Raw genomic sequence first — 24708 nt, 5'->3', positions numbered from 1 at the left:
CAGAATCTACTAGAATTGCCCCCACCAAACGTGACTCTTTTTTTGGGCCAGTCGGGTGTCGTTGACCGGATGCGGGTGCTGGAGCTCTCCGCGCTCTCTTTAATGCATCTTTTCATTTGCTTGTGTCACGGCACCCGAGGCCCGTGCCGCTGCCTGCGATGCAAATTACCCAAACCATTCAGTCGTGCGTTCATATCGTTTAAATGATTCTTTATTACGAGCTGGGGTTTTTAAGATGAAAACGAATTACCCTCTGACAATGACTTCCAATTTGTAGAAGCTTTAGTACAGTGAGATGAATTGAACGACCTCGACTCAATCGAAAACGGATAGTTCCCATTGTGCACGAGTTCTATTTTTGACGCTGGAATAAGATCTTTATGGGCGCGGGCGAAACGCGGAGCGAGAAGTGCCTTCATTGCACATCTTGAAACATTTGGTTTGATTCGGTGCATCTGTTTGGCGTGACTTGAAGGGTTTTTTTTTTTTGTCATGTCTGTCAATGCTGTAACTCAGACAAATAAACAAACAGATTTGTATGAGCTGCCGTCACCGAGCAGATGCATTAAAATCCACGGCTGCTCTCTGCCAGGTTAGTAATTGCTCTTTTTATGGTGGTAATTATTTCCTCTAAGGTGCGCACTGTTGCACAATGCAATTATACATGTGCCACTATCGGCGAGTGCTGGAGAGGGCGGGGGACTTTCATTTGTTTGTGTGTTCGAGAAGGAGTTTTATATTGACGACAGAATGGAGTGAGAGACAAAAGCCATCGACTCTTGGCTGCTCTTAAAATGGTCTAGAAAACTCTTAAATAAAAACCAATGGTATTAATTAGTGGTATTAGCTAAGACGCTCAACATTATTACCATCGCTCACTCTCAGGGTTAAGGCACGGGTGTGCTTATTTCGCACCAAGACATGTCTTAGCTTTCATAGTTTCGAAAAAAACAAGAGCGGCCATTTGCAAATTCTATAGGTCTTGTTTCTGGTCCCATCCGCGGCCAGCTATTTTTTGCTGTACGAAACCCGTTTGTTGCTGCTTGATGCTTAAAATTGGTTTGTCCCACCATTATTATTTTAACGTGTTATCTTAATTATGAACAGTTTTACTGTGTACTGCACGCTGTTATACTTCTCTTTATTTATATATAGAGCGGCTGATGAACCAGAACTCTTGTCCACAGTTTTACAACCCGTTGGGACGTTTTTTTTTAACATGAATAAAATGAAAACTAAGAGAATTTGATTAGGCAAAGGTAGGCGGCTGCCTTGGGCCCCCAAAAGCCAAGGGCCCCCAAAACGTCACTTTTCCAATACCTTTCAGCAACCATAGCCAATGTCAAAATTGGACTATAGAACACTTTTTTTCCATTTTAAATGAACCTTGGCCCACAGGAAACGACTGCGCTTCTAAATCACGTTCACATATTGCTTCCTGTTTGCATGATAGAGCTTAAGCTGGCATATGCTGATGGCACAGCGGATTGTGTTTACCGACAGTGTTTTCTTGAAATATTCCCAGGCCCATAATGTCAATGATAGAATCATACCGAGGAGTGATGCAGTGTCGTCTGAGGACCCGAAGCCTGCAAGCATCCAAAAAAAATCTTCAGCCTTGTCCCTTACCCACAGAGATTTCTTCAGTTTCTCTGAATCTTTTGATTATGTTATGCACTGTAGATGAGATTTGTCACTGAGGAAGGTTGTTTTTAAAGTGTTTTAAAGCCTTTTTTCCGTATTGGGGAGCCTCTGTACTTTCTTACTTCTGAGAGACTCTGCCCCATTAAGACCTGATGTCAATTAGCTTAATTAGTTAATAGTTGCTTCATGTTCTCCCAGCTGAATCTTTTTAAAATGTCTTGCTTTTTCAGCCCTTTGTTGCTCTGTGCCAACTTTTTTGATATTGCAGCAGGCACCACATTCTATATGTTCTATAATAAAATGTTGGACCTCCACGTTGAAGGAAAACGGTGATACTCTGAAGTGAAAGAGTGCAGATGGATGTTTTCAATGCATGTGAATGCAATCAGAAAAATATATATATTAATGACACGTATCCCCTTCCTTTCACTATGGAAAACTGAAGCCAAAATATCCCAGATATCGCCGCTGTCATTCTCCGTCAATGACTTCATCTACACTTGGAGCTTGAGCGCGTTAGTAATTCATTTGGAGTCTGTCTCTATGCAGTAGTGATTTATTCAAAGCTTAAGTCTGCACAGTAATGATTGATTTCGGAGCTCAAGTCTCCACAGTAGTGATTCATTTAGAGCTCGAGTCTGACTCCCACAGACCAAATTGTACGCTCGTAATCATGACGCTCCACCTCGTTTATAGCATCAGATAACTAATTGAAATTTTACCATAAAAATTAGCATTAGAACGCACATGAGCTTGAATAGCTTGTGGTGTGTGATCTATACTACCAGATCAAAATATTGCGGCTTTACTTTTCAGAATGTGCGCGCCACCACCTGATGCACTCGTTCTGTATCAGTGTTCACTTTGTGGACAATTCACGAAACATGGCCGGAGAACAACCCGCTTTGGAAGTCTAGTTTGAATCACTAACCCTAAGCATTAAACTTCAGCATGTAAGTCATATGTGGCAAGTGTTTTATTGATTATGCCTGACTGATGATAATACAGGCATATAACTCCAGTAGACTTACTTTTAAAGGAGGTATCTCGGACCAGAAACACAGCAACACACTACAAGCAACCGCGCTGTATACAGTTGCAATACCGATGCATTACAACTCTTACATAGCAGCTCAGTAGGACACGCTAGCAACCACTCAGATTACTTTGGTAACAGTGGCATCCTGGCATTCACTCAGAACTCCTTAGCAACTGCCTAGCAACGGCCTGGCACCCGTGTAGCAACTTAATAATAAACATTCTAATCACCTTTGCAAATGCGGAGCGTTCTGCCATCAGATTTTCATTCTAATCTACTTAGTACTGTTTGCTGTCATACCTCACAGTCACAGTGCAGCAGACGGCAAGAGTTGCTCTACAGAGATCTAGAAGGCTAAATTTAGTTTGAAAGCATTTGTTTTCTGGAAGCACCGAAGGTGTTTCGACTGAATTAATCACAAATTACATTTTTAAACACCAGCCAATAATCTCATGCTTCCTTAAACATCATTTAATGCTAATCGGAGAGTTAACGCTGCAGCACAAAGTTTCACCGATTTCTCCGAGGTATGACGGCAAAATAAAACAGTTAAAGGTACAGTTATAGTCATTGTTTGCTACTACTATTGACTGCTTCCGTCACGTGAGGAACAATTTCACAGAATATTGACAGGCAAGATGATACGCTTGGCCTCCACACCTATTTCATTTGAAGCGAAATCACTGTTGCTCAGCCTCTCGTGGTTTATTGGTTTATGATATAACTTGAGATCATTAACAGTCTATACTGTAAACTATCAGCGCTAATGTTAAAGTGAGCAGGTCTGTCATCTCGAATCTTGTGCGCGCTCATTCGTTTTGTTGACAATCAGCAGCAGATTGTTATTGTGGCACCACTTTGTCAGTTCCGCCACCTCCTGCCTTCTCATCATTGTGATTGATTAGCTCAATTATCCTGCTTTCATCAGGAATTTGGTCTCGTGGCTGTTGCTGCGTGCTGGGAAACACTCGTGAGTGAAGCAAACAGGTACTGGTGTAGAGCAGCATTTAGGAGCACAGGCGTTCGGATTTAATCTGATTACAGCGATATTGTAACGGTTTGTGTGCATGCTGGGAAATCTGTTCAGTTACCGATGTCACTGCGCATGCTATTTACCATTAACTTTATTTTGTACAATTACACATTTATTTGTAATTGTCACACACACACACACACACACACACACGTATATATATATATATTGTGACGAGTCGGCTGCCCCTCCTCTTTATTGTCACCATCACCCCGTCCTTTATTCGCCGCCCTTCACCAGGCTCCCGACGGGAGTGGGTGTGTTCGAGAGGAGGGGCGTGGTATTGGCCAGGTCTGGCGGCGTGTGACGAGGCACACCTGAAGGGGATTTAGCCTTGTCACCGCCGCCGTTAAATGCCCTGCGCGCCTCTCCTCGGGAGACCGGTCTCTTCCCCCGTGCATGCACGCTGGTGTCCTCGTGGGTCCAGGAAGGGTGCGCGATGGACCTCACCCCGCCGTCCGAGAAGTGCGTCGGGACCCCGTAGTCCAGGCTGTGAGCACACAGCTCATCCCACTCTGCCGCCGGAGCAAAGAAACGACGGAGACGCCGCGGAAGAAGCCGCCGCCCTCGCGCCCGGGCCAGAAAAGGGGAGCGTGCGACCGCCGGACTCCGCCCCTTACCTGGACCCTTCCCCTGGAACACGGCCTCAACCTTCACTTTCCCCGCGGCACGACGAGGACACCAGATCCCCCCTTTTATTTGGACACTTTTCCCATGGACACTTTATTATTTTGTATTATTATTTATTTTGTTAATAAAGAAAGGCCTCTCCGAGGCCTGACGCCACGCCCACTGTGTCTGTCGTTGGCTCCTCCCGTCACAGTGGTGGAGAATGCAGGCAAGGCGGAGCTTAGACGGCACAGTTGGGCAACATCTGATGACGTCATCCTCTCGCTGGTACCCATGCCGGGACGGAGGAACAACGGAGACTCGCTCCCAGCCACCAGGAAGGGTAAGTGACGCTTGCGTTTACTGTCATTTACCCGGTGGCTGGTTGAGCATTCCGACTAATTCCCGGTTTCTCTGTCCCGGTGCGAGAGGGGAGTTGCCCGGAGAGGAATCCCTGCCCCGCCCACTCCGAGGAGCCTGGTTGAGGAAGGTAGCACTCCTGCGTGGGCGGCGACCGCCTGACGGGGTTGACGCTTGGGGAGGGGAATGTGACGAGTCGGCTGCCCCTCCTCTTTATTGTCACCATCACCCCGTCCTTTATTCGCCGCCCTTCACCAGGCTCCCGACGGGAGTGGGTGTGTTCGAGAGGGGGCGTGGTATTGGCCAGGTCTGGCGGCGTGTGACGAGGCACACCTGAAGGGGATTTAGCCTTGTCACCGCCGCCGTTAAATGCCCTGCGCGCCTCTCCTCGGGAGACCGGTCTCTTCCCCCGTGCATGCACGCTGGTGTCCTCGTGGGTCCAGGAAGGGTGCGCGATGGACCTCACCCCGCCGTCCGAGAAGTGCGTCGTGGGACCCCCGTAGTCCAGGCTGTGAGCACACAGCTCATCCCACTCTGCCGCCGGAGCAAAGAAACGACGGAGACGCCGCGGAAGAAGCCGCCGCCCCTCGCGCCCGGGCCAGAAAAAGGAGCGCGGCGACCGCCGGACTCCGCCCCTTACCTGGACCCTTCCCCCCTGGAACACGGCCTCAACCTTCACTTTCCCCGCGGCACGACGAGGACACCAGATCCCCCCTTTTATTTGGACACTTTTCCCATGGACACTTTATTATTTTGTATTATTATTTATTTTGTTAATAAAGAAAGGCCTCTCCGAGGCCTGACGCCACGCCCACTGTGTCTGTCGTTGGCTCCTCCGTCACAATATATATATATATATATATATATATATATATATATATATATATATAAATATATATATGATATATATTATATATATATATATATATATTTATATATATATATATATATTTATAATATATATATATATATATATATATATTATATATAACAATAAATGTGCATTGATTGATTAATTGATTGATTTTTAATTTATAATTGTATTTTGCCAAATGTTACAATTCAAATTTTTAAGAATTGTGATATACATACTTTATATACTTTTACTTTTAATAATTTCTATTCTATTTCTGCATGCCACATAAAAAACGTAAATACAAAGTAATAAAAGTACTAAAAAGTACATAATAAAATAATAAAAATAACTCACAGTTGTGTGCTTCATTCAAGTCAGAATTGTGAAACCTGTTACCTTTTTCATTTTTATTCTTTGGAAACAGGATTACATATTTGAAATGATTATGATTATTGTGCACGTTACGTTTTGGATTCTTTGCATCATCTCAGCTCAACTATATAAAAGGCAAGTGATTTTTGGGTAGATTTTTACTGCATTAAATAAAACGGTCGTCCGTCTGCCATTGGTCAGCCAATCACATAGTCCTTCCCCCGAAACCCATGCTCTTTCCAATAGAGCACAGATACGGAATCATTCAGTATATTCATAGATCTGTCTGTTATAAGTAGACCTGTGTCACAGATGAAAGAAAGTGCCGGTCTTTTTATAACCATATAAAATCGCACGTCTACACTTTATCACCGCTCCAACCATGAAAATGTCACTGCATGCTTATTATTCAGGCATGACTGGAAATGTGACACAAGCAAAATCGGCGCAATAAACATTGAGAGCAAAAGGTCAAAAATATCCTGAACGACAGACTCATCTATCCATGTTTTCAGGATGTGTAATATTCCTTGTCAAGGCCAAATGCTTCAAGAGTTTCTCCTTTCAAGAGTTCTGAGCACCTCATCTTCCTGCTCGCTGAGAGCTTTAATGGCAGGTTTGGTGTTTTGAACCTAAAAATGGGCATGAAGGTAATGCATTTGTGTTGCGCCTGGATGTTTGTGCAAGTAGGTTGCCTGTTATTCCCTTTGTAGTGAGTAATAGCCAGCAGTCTTGGCCATATGGTGAGTGCTTCCCAGCTGTGACTTTGTCTTTCGTATTCTGTCTGCTTGCGTGATCAAGGTTATATCTGTGTTTTAAGCAGTTTCTTTCAAAGCGACTTAATGCAGCGCTTTGAAGAAGGACTGTGAGTAGCCCTTTTGCCGGTTCTCGTCTCAAATTTTGATTGAGATGGGTTTAACCCTGAGTGACCGCAATCTGCCGCCACGTGGACATTGGTGTCTGACGCAGTGCATACTGAAGAAATATGCCAGATTGTTCTTGGCATACGGTGCGTGCTAAAACCTGATTTGAACACTGGCTATATGTTTCTCGCATGTGGTGCACTTTAAACGAATATTGTTCGAATATCCTGTAAATGTTCTGAGCGGGCAGTGCATGCTGAGTGCAAAGAGGCATTTGTTGAACACTGGTTAAATGTAGTATATACTGTATACTAAACAAGCATTCTTTGAATGTTTCATGAACGGCCATGTAATGAAATGCCATTCATTAAAAACGTTCGTAGCACGCAGTGCTTACTAAAAAGACTTGTTAAGCATTGGCTTTGGCATTGGCACGGTAAAAATACTTGCTTTGAGCGATTTCAATACAAAGTGCATTCGGTGTGGTTTTGTAAATGCAGTGCATGCTACAAATACGTGACTTGAACACTGGCTAAATATTTATAGTAGCTGTATAGTGCACATTAATCAATTCTGTTTTGAAAATTGGCCGAATGTTTCTTATATGCAGCGCGTGTAAAATAAATATTCTATGTAAATGTTCTAACCATGCAGTGCATGCTAAATTTTCCAGATGCATGCCAAACAAAAATTCTTGAAATGTTTCAGGGTTGTCCCTATAGCATGCAGTGCGTATTACAGGTTAGGCACTGGCATATTCCTAGCATGCATTGCGTACAAAGAGGACATGACTTGATCATTGGCTACATGTTCCTAGTATATACTGTTTCATAAATGTCGCTATAATGCATTGCATACTAATAAATCCTGATTTGAGCGTTGGCTACATGTTCCTAGTGTACAGCAGAAAGCTAGACACATCTACCGAATATTCAGTGTATACTAATGAGACATTCGTGTCTTTAAATGTTAAATGTACTTTAAATGTTCTGTGTAAATGTTTCAAACATGCGGTGTGTAGTAAATATACCTGACTTGAGCACAGGGTAAATGTTTCTGGTATTAGTATACAGCGCATGTTAGTCAACGTTAAATATTCTAATCATGCAGTGCATGTTAAACATACATGCTTTGAACTAGCTAAATGTTTCTAGTATGTAGTTAATGCACTGCATACTAAACAGACATTGGCTTAATGTTTCTAGCATATGCCCCGTGTGCTAAATATTCTTTGAATATTATCTATACATGTGCACAGTAAAGAATCCGTATTTGAGCATTGTTTCTAATACGTAGTGCACGCTGAAGAAGCATAGTTTAAAATGTTTTTAGTATGCAGTGCTTGCTGTTTGGTTTCACTGCTCTTTCTAATATTTGTGTTTCCGGACATGTACCGGGGCGCCAAACCAGCAAAAGATACTCAACAAATACTGTCTGAAATGGGAAAAACCTTGAGTGTGTGTGTGTGTGTGTGTGTGTGTGTGTGTGTGTGTCTATATTTGTTTGAAATAGTTCCATTAGTGGAGACTGTACGTCTGACAGGCTGAATTGATTTGTACTCAACAGATAAAAGCACTTTTAGGAAATCTCAAATTAATGTTCCTCTTTTAAATCGCGGGATATGGCATGAATGTATTTGCTCTTTTGCTTTTCATTTTTGTGGCAAGGTTAATTGTTTTGCTTTTTATTTAATTTGTTTGTTAATAGAAATCTAGACTATTCTCATTATTATAAATTATTGTTATTATTATTATTATATTTCTCTGTATTGATGATAGAGAGAGAGATAGATAGACAGATAAATTGCACTCATTCTTGAAGCTATTCTTTTAGTGCTTGTCTGATAGTTCTACAAGTTTACTAAATTAATTATTTTAATTAAAAAACATGCAGCATTTCATACAGGAAACGAGCCATATTACGGCGCCATTAACACAGTTTACGATGTTTGCTTTGAGATTGTATTTGTCATCACTCTCCTGTCTGGTTTATTGCTGATCATCTCCTGGAAGCCTGTCACACGCGCTCAGAAAACAGAAAACAAAGCATCTTATCTATCGCAGCGTTTGGAGATGGCGGTGTGTATTTATTGTTTTGTTCTCTCTCGTGTGCCGGCTAGTGTTCTCAGTTCAGATAATCGTCCTGTTCCCGATCTACTGTCATGACCTCATTTTGAAAGATCCAGTCTTGCAGGTGAATCTCTTTCATCTGCAGCAGAGTGGTTTGGGAGCAGCTCACGGCTATATTTATCATTTCTGTCTCGTTTTGAACACTTGAAGACTTAGTTATCGTAATTCATCCTGAGATTTGCCAAGCACCGCCCAATTAACCCACCTCCCCTCTCCGGGTGACCTCATCAGTGACAGCGTTAGACCCGCACGCTCGCCAGGGCCTCTGAAACACACACACACACACACACACACACACACACACACACACACGCTCGTCTGACAGACTGAGAAACAATGCATGTGAGACTGTTACAGATTCTATCACAATATCACTAAATACACTGCAAGTGTAAAATGCCAGAAAGCTAGTTATTGTGAATTCTGTTAACATTCCCATGAATTAAAACTTCATTTATTTAGGAAAGTGAAAAAACTTAAAACTCTTGGATCTGGTACTTGTATTTATATTTATATTTATATACGTGTGTGTATGTATTTGTGTGTGTATAATACTTATTTATTTATTTTATATTTATATGTAACATTTATGTATGTATTTATTTATTTAAATAAATGTTATATTTTTATTGCTTGTGTTTGTGTGTGTAGTGTGGTGTGTATAATATGTATTTATTTATATATATATATATATATATATATATATATATATATATATATATATATATATATATATATGTGTGTGTGTGTGTGTGTATGTAATATTAATATTTATTTATGTTTTAAATTTGTGTTATATTTTTTGTGTTTGTGTGTGTGTGTGTGTGTGTAGGTCATTTCTAAGTAGGTTTAAAAGATTCCAAATATTGTCCAGACTGTAAATTGAATAAATGCTCTGCGTCCATGCCATGTGTCTTCAGCATTATCTCATCCCTGTGATAGTAATGTGGTCTGCTCATAAGTGCTGATGTTCCTCTTGATGAATGACTCGCATGTGCCTCATAACTCATATGAATGGCCTTGTGCAGCTTTGATTTCAACCTCTGCTGTCCTATTGTATTTAAATTATACAGGTATATTTATTTTTTGACAGCGAAATGGAGGCTAATGACAAGAGAAAGCTTCCCTGGAGTTGAAATGAGAGACTGCTTTGTGTGGAGAAATTACACGTAGAGGCTGAACATGTGCGTGTGCTGTTCTACCTTATCTGACCCCTGCTGAAGCGCTCATACTCTGAATTAGAGATTTAACAAAGCCCTAACATCAACTGCGTGTGTGCAGAAGAGAGGTGCTGTTGCTTTATTAAGTGACCAGATTTTTGCCTTGCAGATGACAAAAGATCAGAATTTAATGCAGATACAGTATGAGAGTGGATACTTTTGACTTGGACCAGGAAAAAAACACCTAGCAACACCTTGGAGACCAGCTACAAAATGTATGCTGTCTGTCTCTCAGTCATTCAGTGAGTCAATCAGTAAAGGTTTTTTGTTAATTATTATTTTTTGTTTTTTTGTTTATTACATAAATAATTACTTAAGTTATTTTACAGCTGTAATATAAAATAAAATTATATTTTCTAAAATACTTTTTAAAATGTTATCATTTTAAAGTGAAATATTGCAATATTTCCTTTTTTATATTTAGTATTTAGTTTTGTAATAACTAAATGTATTAGTAGTGAAATGCTAATTGTGAAGAATATTTTTACATATTACATAATTTGTTTTAAAATCTAAAAGGTTCTATTATTATTATAATAATAATAATAATAATGATTATCATAGTTTAAAAGTTGTAATGTGAAATAAGATAATGTTATTGTATGAAATGCTTTAAAAAATATTTTTGTTATTATTTTACATTGAAATATTAAAATAGTAATTTGTATTTTTAAATAATAATAATCTGACGGTTATATGGTTCGGATATAATTCTGATTCTTAATATTTTTTAATTTTATTTTATTATTATAATAGCAATTTTACAGCTGTAAAAATCAAATTATTATTATTGTATTGTCTTACATGCTTACGTTTCATTTTTGTACAATTACATATTAAATAGCAATATTGCATATTTTGTCTCATAAATTGTTTTATTTTTAATAATAACTAGTATTGTAATTTTACAGTTATAACATAAAACAAAAAATAATAATATTATATTCACTATTTTTATTTATTTATTTTTTTTTATCAGAAACTTAGCAAATGTATTTTCCCCAAATCTCTTTATTATATGCGTGTCTGTATATTTTTCAGCACCAATCACCGTCACCCGCTTTCACCAAACAGAAAGGAGCAGCGTGAACATTCATCAGAGCGTCTCCTTTTGAGCTCAGACGTATTTGAAACGACACAAAGTCGAGTAAACCATCACGCGCTTCCAACTCTTGCCCGAGCTGTCTCTTTAAACGTACGCGTGCGCACGGTATGCTTTGAATGGACTACAAGTGCTCTACTGTATGCGCATGATCGAATCCGTCAGCGGTTTGTGCCTGCAGCCCGTGTGTGAATACAGTCAGCAGTAGTGTTGGATGAGACGGAGATAATGAGAGATTAATCACAGGGATGTGATAATCACAACTGTCTCTGTCTTTACAGCGCAGCGGGCGGACGCCGCTCTTATCAGCATGTCCCATTTTCTTAAGTCATCACCCCGTCCCTCCAACCACCCACCCCCCCAGAGCGAGATAAGAGAGATCGTGCAACAAGGGTGGAGGAAAGAAATGGACAATAGATAGAGAGTGCATGGTATAAATGGAGAGAGAGAGAGAGAGAGAGAGAGGAGTACAAACGCCTGGCTGGCTTTTATTCAATTACGCTCGCTGACGAGCATCGGCGGCTCGGAGCTGATAAGATAGAGAGGCGGAAAAGACCTAGTTAACATGAGTCTTATGCTCCGGAGGTTGTCGCCACGGTTACCGCTCAACTGCCCCCTCGCATCCACCCGGTCCCACCCTCGCCGGCCTCCCAGGACCACCGCGTTGTTCTCCATTAACGCTTCGGCCCTCGTCGGCTCGTTCCCGGGCCACTCGGCGATAAGAACGGCCTCCAACATCTGCCGCGGCGCCCTTTTGATAAAGCGCTGTTCGTCTCGCCATTCGTTGCTGCCGCCGGTGTCGGAGGAAACAAATATTACACTCTCACCCCAGGAATTAGCCGTGGGGGCCAAAACAGAAATCTTCCAATTTAAAAACATACGAGCGATTAAGTGTTGCTGTTGTTGTTGTTATTGCGCCGGCACTTGAGCGCGCTCGCGGAGGGTATCATTAACGCTAATATGTAGTTTTAAAACACAAAGCTGATGAAATGTCTGCGCTAAGCGGTTATTTATTTCTCTGGAGCTGGCAGGCTTTGTAATAGAATAAATGTTGATGATAACAGATTAGTTTATGTGGCTGAATTATCAATTGCTAACGTTGGGGTGCGGCGCGCGCGATCGAGGTGGGTGGAGCTGTAGAGTCCAAATAGAGAAACTTAATAGTTTGATGTATATCGAAACGGAGACAGTCGCATATTTGTGTGCTAATATTGTTAATTGCATGGCACAAAAGATATGGAGTAATAGTTCCAAAATGTACGGCATTAGCAATTTATTGATTTTATATTTAAAAATGAACAAATATGCAATTGGTAAATACTCTTAAAATGCACCTTCTGCATACATACAAAGTGAACTTATTTAATTTTTTTATACTGCATTTAAAATTTTGATTTATACATTTTTATGACCCATTAAGTTAACTGTTGGCTTTAGGCCGTGTCTGTTGATTGTTTGTTCATTTATATTTTCAATCAGCTTTAATTAAAAAAAAAAAAAAAAAAAAAAAAAATATATATATATATATATATATATATATATATATATATATATATATATATATATATATATATATATATATATTATTCCCTTGATCATTATATATATATATATATATATATATATATATATATATATATATATATATATATATATATGATCAAGGGAATAATGCAGTTAGCAATATAAAAGTAGCAATATAAAAACTTAAAAACTAAACTATATTATATACTATATTAAAATATTTTTTAAAATATGAAATCATAAGTTTTGGCAAGTCTTATTTAAAAATAATATATATTATTGAATGTTTTTTTAAGCTGTTATTTAATTATTATTTATACAATATTATAGTACATCACATTATTATAGTAGCTATATATCACAAAATTTGAAAACATTTATTTGTGTTCTTTTGTCATTTTTATTTATTATTTAAAATCATATTTAGCGTTCATTTAAATTCATTACATCTCAGCACACAAACTTCAGTTGCTAAGGCAACGTTTTTAGCTTTTTCCATTTGATAATTTTTAGTTCACAAAAAGGATTTAATTTATTAAAATGAACAAACTGATAATCGTGTTAGTCATTTACAAATATCATGTTTTCTTTTAGGAGCATTTCTCCGCTGCAGTGGATGAAAAACGGTTGTACTTTTCGAGCCGGGGCTGGATTTTCCAGCTGCCTGAAAACACCTCAGGAAAAAAATTCCCTCGTAAACACCATACAAGAGTTGTTTGCCTCTTGAGTTGAGTTAAACTGGTCCTAGATCAGTCCTCCGTCACAGGCTCCCGCTGGGTCTCGAGCGCAAACGGCCGAATCACCAGCAGGGATGCTGCTGCATTGTGGGCCGTAATTGTAATCTTCAGAGCCAATGAAAAGGCTTGTTATGTTTGTTAATTAAAACCGCAATCAAATTTCTCCTTTTAACCGCCTGCAAAAGTAAATCTCTGTGCAATTCGATTCAATCACACCTACAACACACGAACACCAGGGAGAAGAGAATGGAGGGCAAATTGTGTCTCAAGCTAGTCTATTGTGCGGTTGACTGTTCCCGCTTGATAAAATGAGCTGTGTGCGAGTACCATTAGAGAGAAATTAGCTCCGAACAAGCAAGAAAAGTAGTGTAGTGAGCTGCCTACCTATACCTAGCATATTTAGGCATTCATTCTTCATTCTGTTGAGTTCAGTTTGAACTAATATGCTTGGCAAGATTCTCTTCAGACTGTAGTTAACCTAAATAAAGAAGAAAGAATTGATTTCTAATTTACTAAACATTTGCGTTAAATTGCGCTTTTGTGGCTGAAAGCGTCATGTGTTTGTGTAGACATTTTTTAAAGCCGTATTGTATATCCTCGATATATCCCACAATGAATTGCAGCATTTACATTGACGAAATGCTGGATGGAATTAATATATAGCATTAATAATTACAATTTGTTTTTTATGCATCATACAGACAAAATGATTTATTAACATTACTATGTGTAGTGTGTAACCTTTTTAGTAGTTTTATTTATAACAAGGTGTCATTTGTTAACAAGAATTAGTTAACATGAACGCAACATTCATTGAACTCTTTATTAAACTTTGTTAATGTTAGTTTATGAAAATACAGTTCGTGTTCATGGTCGCAGTGCATTAACTCATGTTAACAAACAAGTCATTAACTAATGAACCTTATTGTAAAGTGTTGCATTATTATTAATTATTAATATGATTTAAATTCCAATTATTGTTTACGTTGTTTCACTTAATAAAGTAATAATTTTTTAGTGTTTTTTTTGGTTTTAATGAACTGTAATAACCCTTATTGGACTGTTTTACTCAGTGTTTTTGAGTATGACATTTGTTAAATATATAACTTACGTGGTAGCTGTGTACGTAGCTGTCTCTCCGTGTTAATCTGTAGAACAGAGCTTGCAGAGTTTGTGTGCATCTGCATGCATGCAAGTGTGTGATTCCTCAGAGTGTATTGATTTGAGCTGGATTCGATTAGTTCCTTTGAACTGCTGTGTGATTTTACACAAGAGCTGCCGCTACATATCAGCCCGCTTCGCTGAGAAACACACACACACACACACACACAGAGTCTGTCACCTCTGATAACCCTCACCCCAGCAGATGGCCTTTGTTTGCTGTCCTGCTAACCTTCACCTCTTTGTGTTCACAGAAGTGTTATATAACAGCACATACATGAGTGTGACGCTCTGGTTTGCATGATAAATGACGGATGATCTGTGCCAGTGCTTGTCCTGTTGGTTAATGTTATCCATTAGAAGCGAAATCTTTTAGAACAAACAGATCCGCTGCTGCAGGCCATGAGAAAACACAAGCTGGAAACCGATCTCATGCTCGCAGGAAGTTCTGCTGAAAGCATGCTTATGCCCAAGACAAATTCTCACAGTCACGTTGCATATTCATATTTTTAATTAGCATCTTATCGTTTCTAAAATTAAAATCTTGTTTATTGCCATTGAAACAAGATACATGTACTTTTCAATTTACACGTTTTCAAATTTGTGGCATTGTTTTCTATATTCTATATATATTGTTTTGTCTGCCCTTCCACCCATTGTTTTATCCATCTTCATCATTCCATCCATCCCTCCCTCCCTCCGTTGTTTTATCTGTCCCTTCTTCTATCTGTCCATCCATTTATCCATCTCTATCTATTGCTCTATCTGTCCCTCCCCTACCTCCATTTTTCCATCCATCCATCTCTATCTCTTGCTCCATCTGTCCCGCTCCTCCCTCCATTGTTTCTTCCATCCATCCACCCTTCCATCAATCCATCCATCCATCCATCCATCCATCCATCCATCCATCCATCCATCCATTCTTTCATCATCCATCCATTCATCCATCCGTCTTTATTTATTTCTCTATCCTGCTCTCCCTCCCTCCATTGTTTTATCTGTCCCTTCTTCTATTCGTCCATCCATCCATCCATCCATCCATCCATCCATCCATCCATCCATCTCTTATCTCTAGATACATCTGTCCTTCCCCTCCATCCATTGATCCATCCCTCTACCCATCCGTCCATCCATCCATCCATCCATCCATCTCTTATCTCTAGATACATCTGTCCCTCCCCTTCTTCCATTTTTCCACCCATGGATGGATGGATGGAACAATGGAGGGAGGAGTGGGACAGATGGAGCAAAAGATAGATAAATGGATGGATCATTCATCTATCCTCCCTCCATCCATCCATCCATCCATCCATCCATTGCTCCATCTGTCCCTCCCCCACTTCCATCCATCCATCCATCTCTCTATTCCCCCATCTGTCCCTCCCCTAATTCCATTGCTCCTTTCATCCATCCATCCATTTCTATCTATTGCTCCATCTGTCCCTCCCCTTCCTCTATTGTTCAATCCATCCATCCATCCATCCATCCATCCATCCGTCTGTCTATTTATTTCTCCATCTGTCCTTCATCTCCCTTCATTGTTTAATATGTCCAAGCATCTATCCATTGATCCATCTATCCATCCATAAATCCACATGACCTATTGTTTTATCCATTTATTCATCATTCATTCATTCCTTGCTCTATCTGTCCCACCCTTCCCTCTGTCGTTTCTTCTGTACCTTTGTCCATCCATCCATCCATCCATCCAAAAATCCAACCATGACCTATTGTTTTATCTATCCATCTATCCGTCCCTCCCTTCCCTCCATTGTTCCATCCATCTGTATAATGCTCTCTCTTCATCTTGTGGTTTTGCTCAACAGTTGTGTAATAATGGCTGCTTCATCACTGTAAAAGACAAAGCTCTGCCCTTAATTCTTCCATACACTCTGCTGTCAGCTCATTGAAGGATTCATATATTCAAAATTCAATATAGTTTTCCAGATCTAATAGGCTGAATTATACTTTTGACCTCTAAAGACGACACTGAATATATCAACAGCTACTTTGAATGCAGTTGTAGTGTGAGTCATCTCTACATCAGATATTTCACAGACAGCCGTATCTAATATTCTCCACCTCACAATGAAGACTTTTATTACAGTTGTTGCGACATCATTTTGTGTAAACAATCAACATTTTCACCTCCATTGCACTCTGTCCAGCATCTCCTGCTCTCTCTTTCAAACAATTACAGGTTGTGCATTCGGTGTGCATGTGTTTGTGCATGTGGTAAATGGCTCCAGTCATGTCTATACGGCTGATATGAGAATAATCTTTTGCAAACAGAAAACAGAACAAGTTCATGCAGTGAAACTCATGATTGCTTTTTGCTTTGTTATCGTATGTCTGTGGGTGCATTTAAGTGAGGACATACACATTTTCTAGACAATGTGCAGCATTCAGGAGATTTTCCTCATCTCATAACCCAACCTGCACACATCTAATTGCGTAGATTTAAACAGTTTCTAAAATTATAATGCATCAAACAAAGCAATAATGGTATATGTTGTAAATGGAAATGTTATGTTCACATATGTAGAGGGTAACTCATTTGGCTGCTGTTTATTTGCTGTAGGACAGTGAAGTCTCTGAGGTGCTGTGTGTTTCTTCATGATAAGGATTCGCTGTGTGTGTGTGTGTGTGTGTGTGTGTGTGTGTGTGTTCTCAATGAGGTTTATCTTTTTCCATAAGCACAGATGTTTAAAACAAAATGAAATGTGAATCGGGACTGCAAACAATTTTAGTTCTAAACTGATTATCAAGGCTGCATTTATTTGATCGAAAATACAGTAAAAGCAATGATATTAAAATAACTGTTTTCTTATTTGAAAACATGGTAAAGTTAAATGTTCTTTTCTACATAAATTAGAAGGTGATTCGTATTACATAAAACATAACTGTGAATTTCTAAGTGTTTTTTTAACGTAAAACACGAAAATAAAACAAAGATTATTGGAGTATGTTTTACAAGAACATAGGCTACTTCAAAATTTCACATTTAATTCATAATGCTAGTAAAATTTACTAGAAATTCTGAGTGAAAATGGCAATCCCTTTTCAGTGTCTGAATGTGTGTGTGTGTGTGTTATATCTCTTAGTTTTATGTGTTTGTTTTATGTGTGTGCTTTGAGGTCAGTGTTATGTAACCTTATGGCATATTATGGCTCAGCTATTAACCCCAGATTAAGCTCAAACAGCAGAGGTCAGCGAGGAGACAGAGATGACAGACAGCGGGACAGCCGTCTCACATCTGCAGATTTCAGCGTTATGAAATGGATATGGTCTCTCTTTCTCCCTCATTATGTCAAATACTAATTCATAAGCCTTTTCCAGCCGACTACCATATAACTTGATGAGATTTCACTGTGGATGGGGACTCGCAGCAGAAACACAAACCAAACCATTGAGAAAATGGTATGTTTTTCTTGCTGTGTATATATGAAGTACATTGTAGTTTTTTTTCTCGTTGTGTCTCACGAACCAGACACAATCCCGCATTATCTGACTGTAATAATACAGTATTTTATTTGTATACATTTATTTTGTTAAGTTGGCCTTAAGTACTGTGTACTTACATCAAAAAATAAACACAGTAAATTTATTGTGATCATGTTGTATTGCAAAAGATTTTTGCTATTAGCCTTTTTCATAAAAATCCGAAATTAGGTCAACTCAGTGTAAAGTTAGTTCCCTTGCAGGTCTGCACTTATTATATTAGTATGCCCTTTTCTTGAGATAATGCTTCTTACCTTTTCTGTTTTGTTTTCCAAGCTGTTGTTATATAATCTACAAAGTTTACTCTTAGCATAGCGCCGGATGGTTTCTATATCCCTTTTTATACAGTCTTTGATCTGAGCGTATTTATTCCGTCACTTCCCTCAAATCACCACATCATGATAAATTACTGAAAAATGGCAATATATGTCTAGATGCACTTTTTCCATGAAAACATTAAACAATTCTTTGTACTGAGTTCAGATGAAACATATTGAACTCAACACAACAAAGTAATCTGATACAGCAGGAATGAATCCTTGTTTAATATGTAATACGTACAATGTACATTTAAGCCATCACATTAATAATGCCAAGGAGAGCAAGTTGAAAAAATAGTATTATTAATATTAATAATAATAATCTCACACAGAGATTCATAATATATCAAATTATTAATGTAAACGTAAGTACAAAGTAGTTAAGGCTACTTAAGGGATTGAAGTTTAATTCTTAGGGCTACTTTAAATTGATTGAAAATACTGTAAAAACATATTATAACATACACTATATTGCCAAAAGTATTGGCTCACCTACCTCAACTCACATATGAACTGATCCATAGGGTTCAGTATGACGCCGGTCCACCCTTTACAGCTATAATAGCTTCAACTCTTCTAGGAAGGCCGTCCACAAGGTGTAGGAGTGTGATTATGGGAATTTTTTTTACCAATCTTCCACAAGCGCATTTGTGAGGCCACACACTGATATTGGACGAGAAGGCTCTCAATCTCCTCTCTAATTCATCTCAAAGGTGTTCTATCAGGTTGAGGTCAGGACTCTGTGCAGGCCGGTCAAGTTCATCCACACCAGACTCTGTCATCCATGTCTTTATGGCCCTTGCTTTGTGCACTGGTGAACAGTCACCTTGAAAGTGGAAGGGGCCAGCTCCAAACTGTTCCCACAAAGGGAGCACGGAATTGTCCAAAACGTCTTGGTACGCTGAACATTCAGAGTTCCTTTCACTGGAACTAAGGGGGCAAGCCCAGCTCCCGAAAAACAACCCCTACACCATAATCCACCCTCCAGCCAAACAGTGCAGTCAGACAAGTACCGTTCTCCTGGTAACTGCCAAACCCAGACTCACCCATCAGATTGCCAGATGGAGAAGCGTGATTCATCACTCCGGAGAACGCATCTCCACTGCTCTAGAGTCCAGTGGCGGCTACATGAAGTTCGAAGGTCACGTGAAGGTCTGTAGCGATTGGCTCTGCAGAAAGTCGGCGACCTCTTCTCACTATGCACCTCAGCATCCGCTGACCCCATCCAGAACCAGGAGACGTTGCACAGGAGGCATCCTATCACAGTTCCACGCTGGGATTCACTGAGCTCCTGAGAGAGACTCATTCTTTCACATTTGTAAAACTTGAAAATTTCACAAACGTTTGTAAAAACAGTCTGCATGCCTAGGTGCTTGATTTTATACACCTGTGGCCATGGATGTGATTGAAATACATCCGGTTTCTGATTATTAGGACGGGTGAGCGAATACTTTTGTCAATACAGTTTAGTTCTGTCTTTTTCTGTTGAAAATGATCCAAATTTTACACTGTTGTTAAATTAATATTAAACTGACTTAAATTTAAGACAGCAACTGATTTCTGACAAAGTAAATGAAAAGGAGATGAATTCTCGTATTACTTGAAGTTATAATTATTTTGATAAGTGTACATAATGTAAAAACATATTTTGCCATATTTTATCTTATTAATCCTATAATTTTTAGTTTGTCAGGGTAAAGATTTGCGAAAGAACATTGTGAGATTGGTTTGATCTTTATTGAATGATAATCATTATTTGTACCTATTTAGTTAAGCACCTTTGTTTTTCAGAAGGAATCATTTTTGTTGGGTTTTGTCTTTTTTGGCAGCCCTTATTGAGAATGTTCTGGAGTCCATCTTTGGCACACACACACACACACACACACACACACACACACACACACACACCGACAATGCATTACCCTACAGCCCATAAATATAATCCATAAATTGGTTTAAAGGTTCCTATAACTCAAAATCCTGTTAGCAGAGCCATTTGGGATTATTGTACCTTCTGAACGGTATTAACGCAAACACGTTGACCAATCGGAAGGCTTTGGTTGCCATTCATACAGCTGTAACTCAAACACTGTGTTTGTATGACCTTCACTAAATGTGTTTGATTCCTCCGAGACTTTGAGAGAGTGCAGCGGGATATATTTATCCAGGAGTTTTAGCGCGCGACTCCAGAGGAGTTGGAGCAGGATTTGTTTTATTGAGGCCCGATGATGGAATTTCAGGAGAGGGAGGAGGCGGTAAAGCAGCCATGAAATTGGTGGTCGGATCAGATGTGAATCAGAGCGCAAGAGCGAAAGGAATAGAGAGGTAAGGAGAGGAGAGAGACCCTGCTGGCTGAAGGTTGGTTGGGATTAGAGGACTTCTGGGCTCTGGAGAGCCGCTCGAGAGCCAATTTTATTCTCTGGTAACTCGATCGAAGAGAAAGTCACCGGAGCCCTTTATGTTTCGTGAGAGAGAGAGAGAGAGAGAGAGAGGGCAAGAGGGAAACACAACAATTCAGATGTTTGTTTGAGGGAAAATTAGACAGATATTGACGTGTTGCATTTATTATTGACTATTTATCTCTAACGCTTCTCCTGCAGGTTCTTCAGAGAAATAAAAATAATCTACTGCAAAAAACACTGCGGCACTGTTCAGAATGCTTGGGGCTTCATGTTTTTAAGAAGCCTCTTCTGCTCACCGTGGCTAAAATAATTTGATTAAAAATACAGTAAAATCAGTAATAATGTAAAATATTATTACCGTTTGAAACAACTGTTGTGTATGTGGATAATATTGAAAATAGAATTTATTTCTGTGATACAAGCTGAATTTTCTATTTCAGTCTTCAGCGTCAGAAGATCCTGCTGTTTTGCCGCGCAGGAAACATTTATTACTGTAATCAATGTTAAAAACAACCATGCTGCTTCAAAGCTTTGGAGAAATCATGATACATTTTTATTTTCTGGATGCTTTGATGAACAGAACGTTCAAAAGAACGATTCATCTAAAATAGAAAACACTGTAACATTTGTAGCATTGTAAATTTATTCATTGTCAGTTTTGATCAATTTAATGTGTCCTTAATTTTGATTGGTAATGTTTTATAAATGTTCTCTAAAAACACACCACAAACAGTTTTGCCTATCCAAAAAAAATAAATAAATACATTTACAAAGAATGTTGCATTATGGGACAACTTTTTCTTCACTAAGCTCCACCCCCTTGGTTACCGCTTTTTTGTTTCCCATACGAATTGTAGAATCAAAATGAATACTTGTGTGCACTGGACTGAAGTTGTGACATTCTAAAGCATTTTACGTGCTTAAACGTGCTTTAAGGAATTTATTACGTTATGCACTAATGCGCCTGCAAAAAAATGCACCCCATTTAATCTCACTGCTGTTTAAAGAATGAAAAAAATGAGAAAATGTGAGTAATTAGAGACCTAAAATAGTAGAGGTTGAGACTCGTGTTCAATCTTGTGCTTTTAGACTTCAAAGATGTGCTCATTTACTATTAACGTTAACACAGTCACGTCGAGAGCCTCTCATGAGCACTTGAGCGGGACGACCGAAGGTTCCTGAACTTTAAAGCTTGTCTGAGGAAACTCTGCATTCTCATCAGTCTTCCTTTGAAGCAACCCTTCATCAGTCCACATCAGACTAGCAGCGGGATGTTACTGTTACCATAGCAGCTACATGCTAGAAAAACACCTTGAGTTCATCACCGCTGTCTCTCACCTCCACAAACACAGCCACGTCATTCACTATTCAAAAGCTTTAACATTAAAAGCGGTGCAGTGAAGACAGAGACTGAGGTTTGGACGGTGCGTTTTAGCTAATTGATTCATTCAGACGTTCATTTGTTCAGCTACGTTTGCAAAAGTCATCTTGAACTGTTTGTATTTGGTGATTCGGTTGATTCATACTACGGCTGAGCAATATAGCGCTATATATATTTTCACGCGCGTCTGACGAGAAGCACAACAATATATCGTGCAAGCGATTTGAATTGTCACGAATCACTGAGCACAGATTCATTTAAGCCGACACTTCATATTCAATTTTACAATGAATCAGTTGATTGATAGAGCTTTTTTTAATGAATCAGTTTCTGATTCATTCAAGTGATCACTCATTAGTGTTTGCAAAAATCTGTTCTGATTGTTTTGGTTTTTAACCCAAAGTGAGTTCATTTCAGCAAACCTTCACCGATTCATTTGAGTCATAATGTTCACAAACGCTGGTTTGTTTTAATGATTTGCTTAATTCATTTTTGAAAACTGATTCCTTGATTCATTTGATTAAAGTCCTTGTGATTATTTCAGTTCCCTTTTTATTTTTATTTGTTTTGTACATTTTTTTAAATCAAATGTATAAATTGAATAATTTTTTTAGAATAATATATAATATAATATAATATAATATAATATAATATAATATAATATAATAATATATATATATATATAATATATATATATATAATAATATATATATATATATATATAATTTTTTTCCAAAATTAGCTTTTATCAAGAATTATGCTGTCACCCTACTGACATATAATTTGCATATATATTTTTTTTTATTCTTCTGATGTGCTTCAGGGTGGCTACTTTTTGCTATCTTAAGTGTAACTTTTCAAAAGCTTTAAAACTAACTCCTGTAGTTTGATCGCTGTTCTGTATGTAAGTGTGTGTGTGTGTGTGTGTGTGTGTGTGTGTGTGTGTGAGGTGGTCAGTCTGCAGTGTCACTTTGCGCTCTGCTGATTTAGGATTCGCCTTCATCAGAATTCTGCTCTTGTCAAGCGTTAAAGTAGGAGAGAGAATTGACTGTCACTCCTTAATTGATAAACTCGGGCTCTTTCCCCTCCATGAGCAGCAGCAGCTGCCAATCAATAATCATTGTGCCTCTGTAGATGAGGGAATGTTTAGATACATCTAAAATCCTGTGTGTGTGTGAGTGTGTGTGTGTGTGTGTGTTTGAGACGTATTTGCAGATTAACGCTAGCATGGACACGCTGCCTGCAGTGAACACTAGGAGAATCCCTGCTCCCTATGACTCAAGGGCAAATGTGTGTTGGTGTGTAAAGGGCAAATGTGTGTGTGTGTGTGTGTGTGTGGGATGTGCAGTGTCTGTCAGTGCTGGGTGTATAAAAATTGTATTTTTGATTATTATTTGATAATTATTATTTTGAAGTTATATATTAAAATATTTATATTTATAATAAAATAATTTTAAAAAATAAAAATATATTATTTAGAAATTATTTAAATATGTTTTGTTTATTTTATTTGTAAATAAAGCATCACTATTAAATATATTTCATGAATTAAAATCATATAAAATAAATGATTAAAATATCTAAAGTGTTATACAGCTGCAATTATTCTATGGTGACTTTTGTTGTTTTGAAGATTGACAGCCCTAGTCCTAATTTACTTTTATTACAGCGCATTAAAAAAAATGGAAAAAAATAGAGGCCAGGATATTCTCAAAAATCACGTTTTGTGTTTCAATGGAGGAAAGACTTTAGAGAAGTGAGAATAAGTGGATGCAGACAATTTATTTTTTTTACACATTTTATGAAAATGTATTACTTTATTTAATTTGACCCTGTAACTCTAACCCTTTTCTAATTCTGTTTTTTTTTTTTTTTTTAAATACACACCTTGACTATCAATTGCATATTTATTCTCATAACTACTAGTTTCAAAATCAAACCGTAGTTTTTCTTTATTTTCTTTAACAAACAGAAAGTTGATTTTTTTCTACACTCAATCAAAAAAACACTTGCTACGTTGAGAGTTGTCATAGAGCTTTGGATAAAAGCGCCGACTAAATGACTAAAATGTAAATTATTTTTACGTATGAAGAAATCACTCGCAACATGAAAGCTATTGCTTTTAAAAAGCAAAAGTTTTGCATCGCCTGGCAAATGTGCTTTAAAAAAATTAACTCTACTTTTTTTTATAAAGCCGTTTACACAAATCTATGTGATGGCTCCAATAGTCTGTTGTGTGTAATTTTGTAGTTCTGCTTTAATGTGTAAATGTGTTGAGCAGAAGAGTTTATCTGAAGATATTCGGTGGTAATTCCTGGGAAATCTCAGCGGGGAGCTGCGCTTTCTCCAAACAACCCTCATTCACTATCTTACCTCTGCATCTGAGGTGTGTGCGCGCTCGTGTGTGTGTGTGTGTGTGTGTGTGTGTATTACGCCCCGCTCGACAACTTTAACA

Source organism: Puntigrus tetrazona, chromosome 6 (assembly GCF_018831695.1).
Source record: "Puntigrus tetrazona isolate hp1 chromosome 6, ASM1883169v1, whole genome shotgun sequence".
In the NCBI taxonomy this organism is placed as follows: domain Eukaryota; kingdom Metazoa; phylum Chordata; class Actinopteri; order Cypriniformes; family Cyprinidae; genus Puntigrus; species Puntigrus tetrazona.
The sequence above is the reverse complement of the archived record's forward strand: the minus strand, read 5'-3'. Positions refer to the sequence as shown.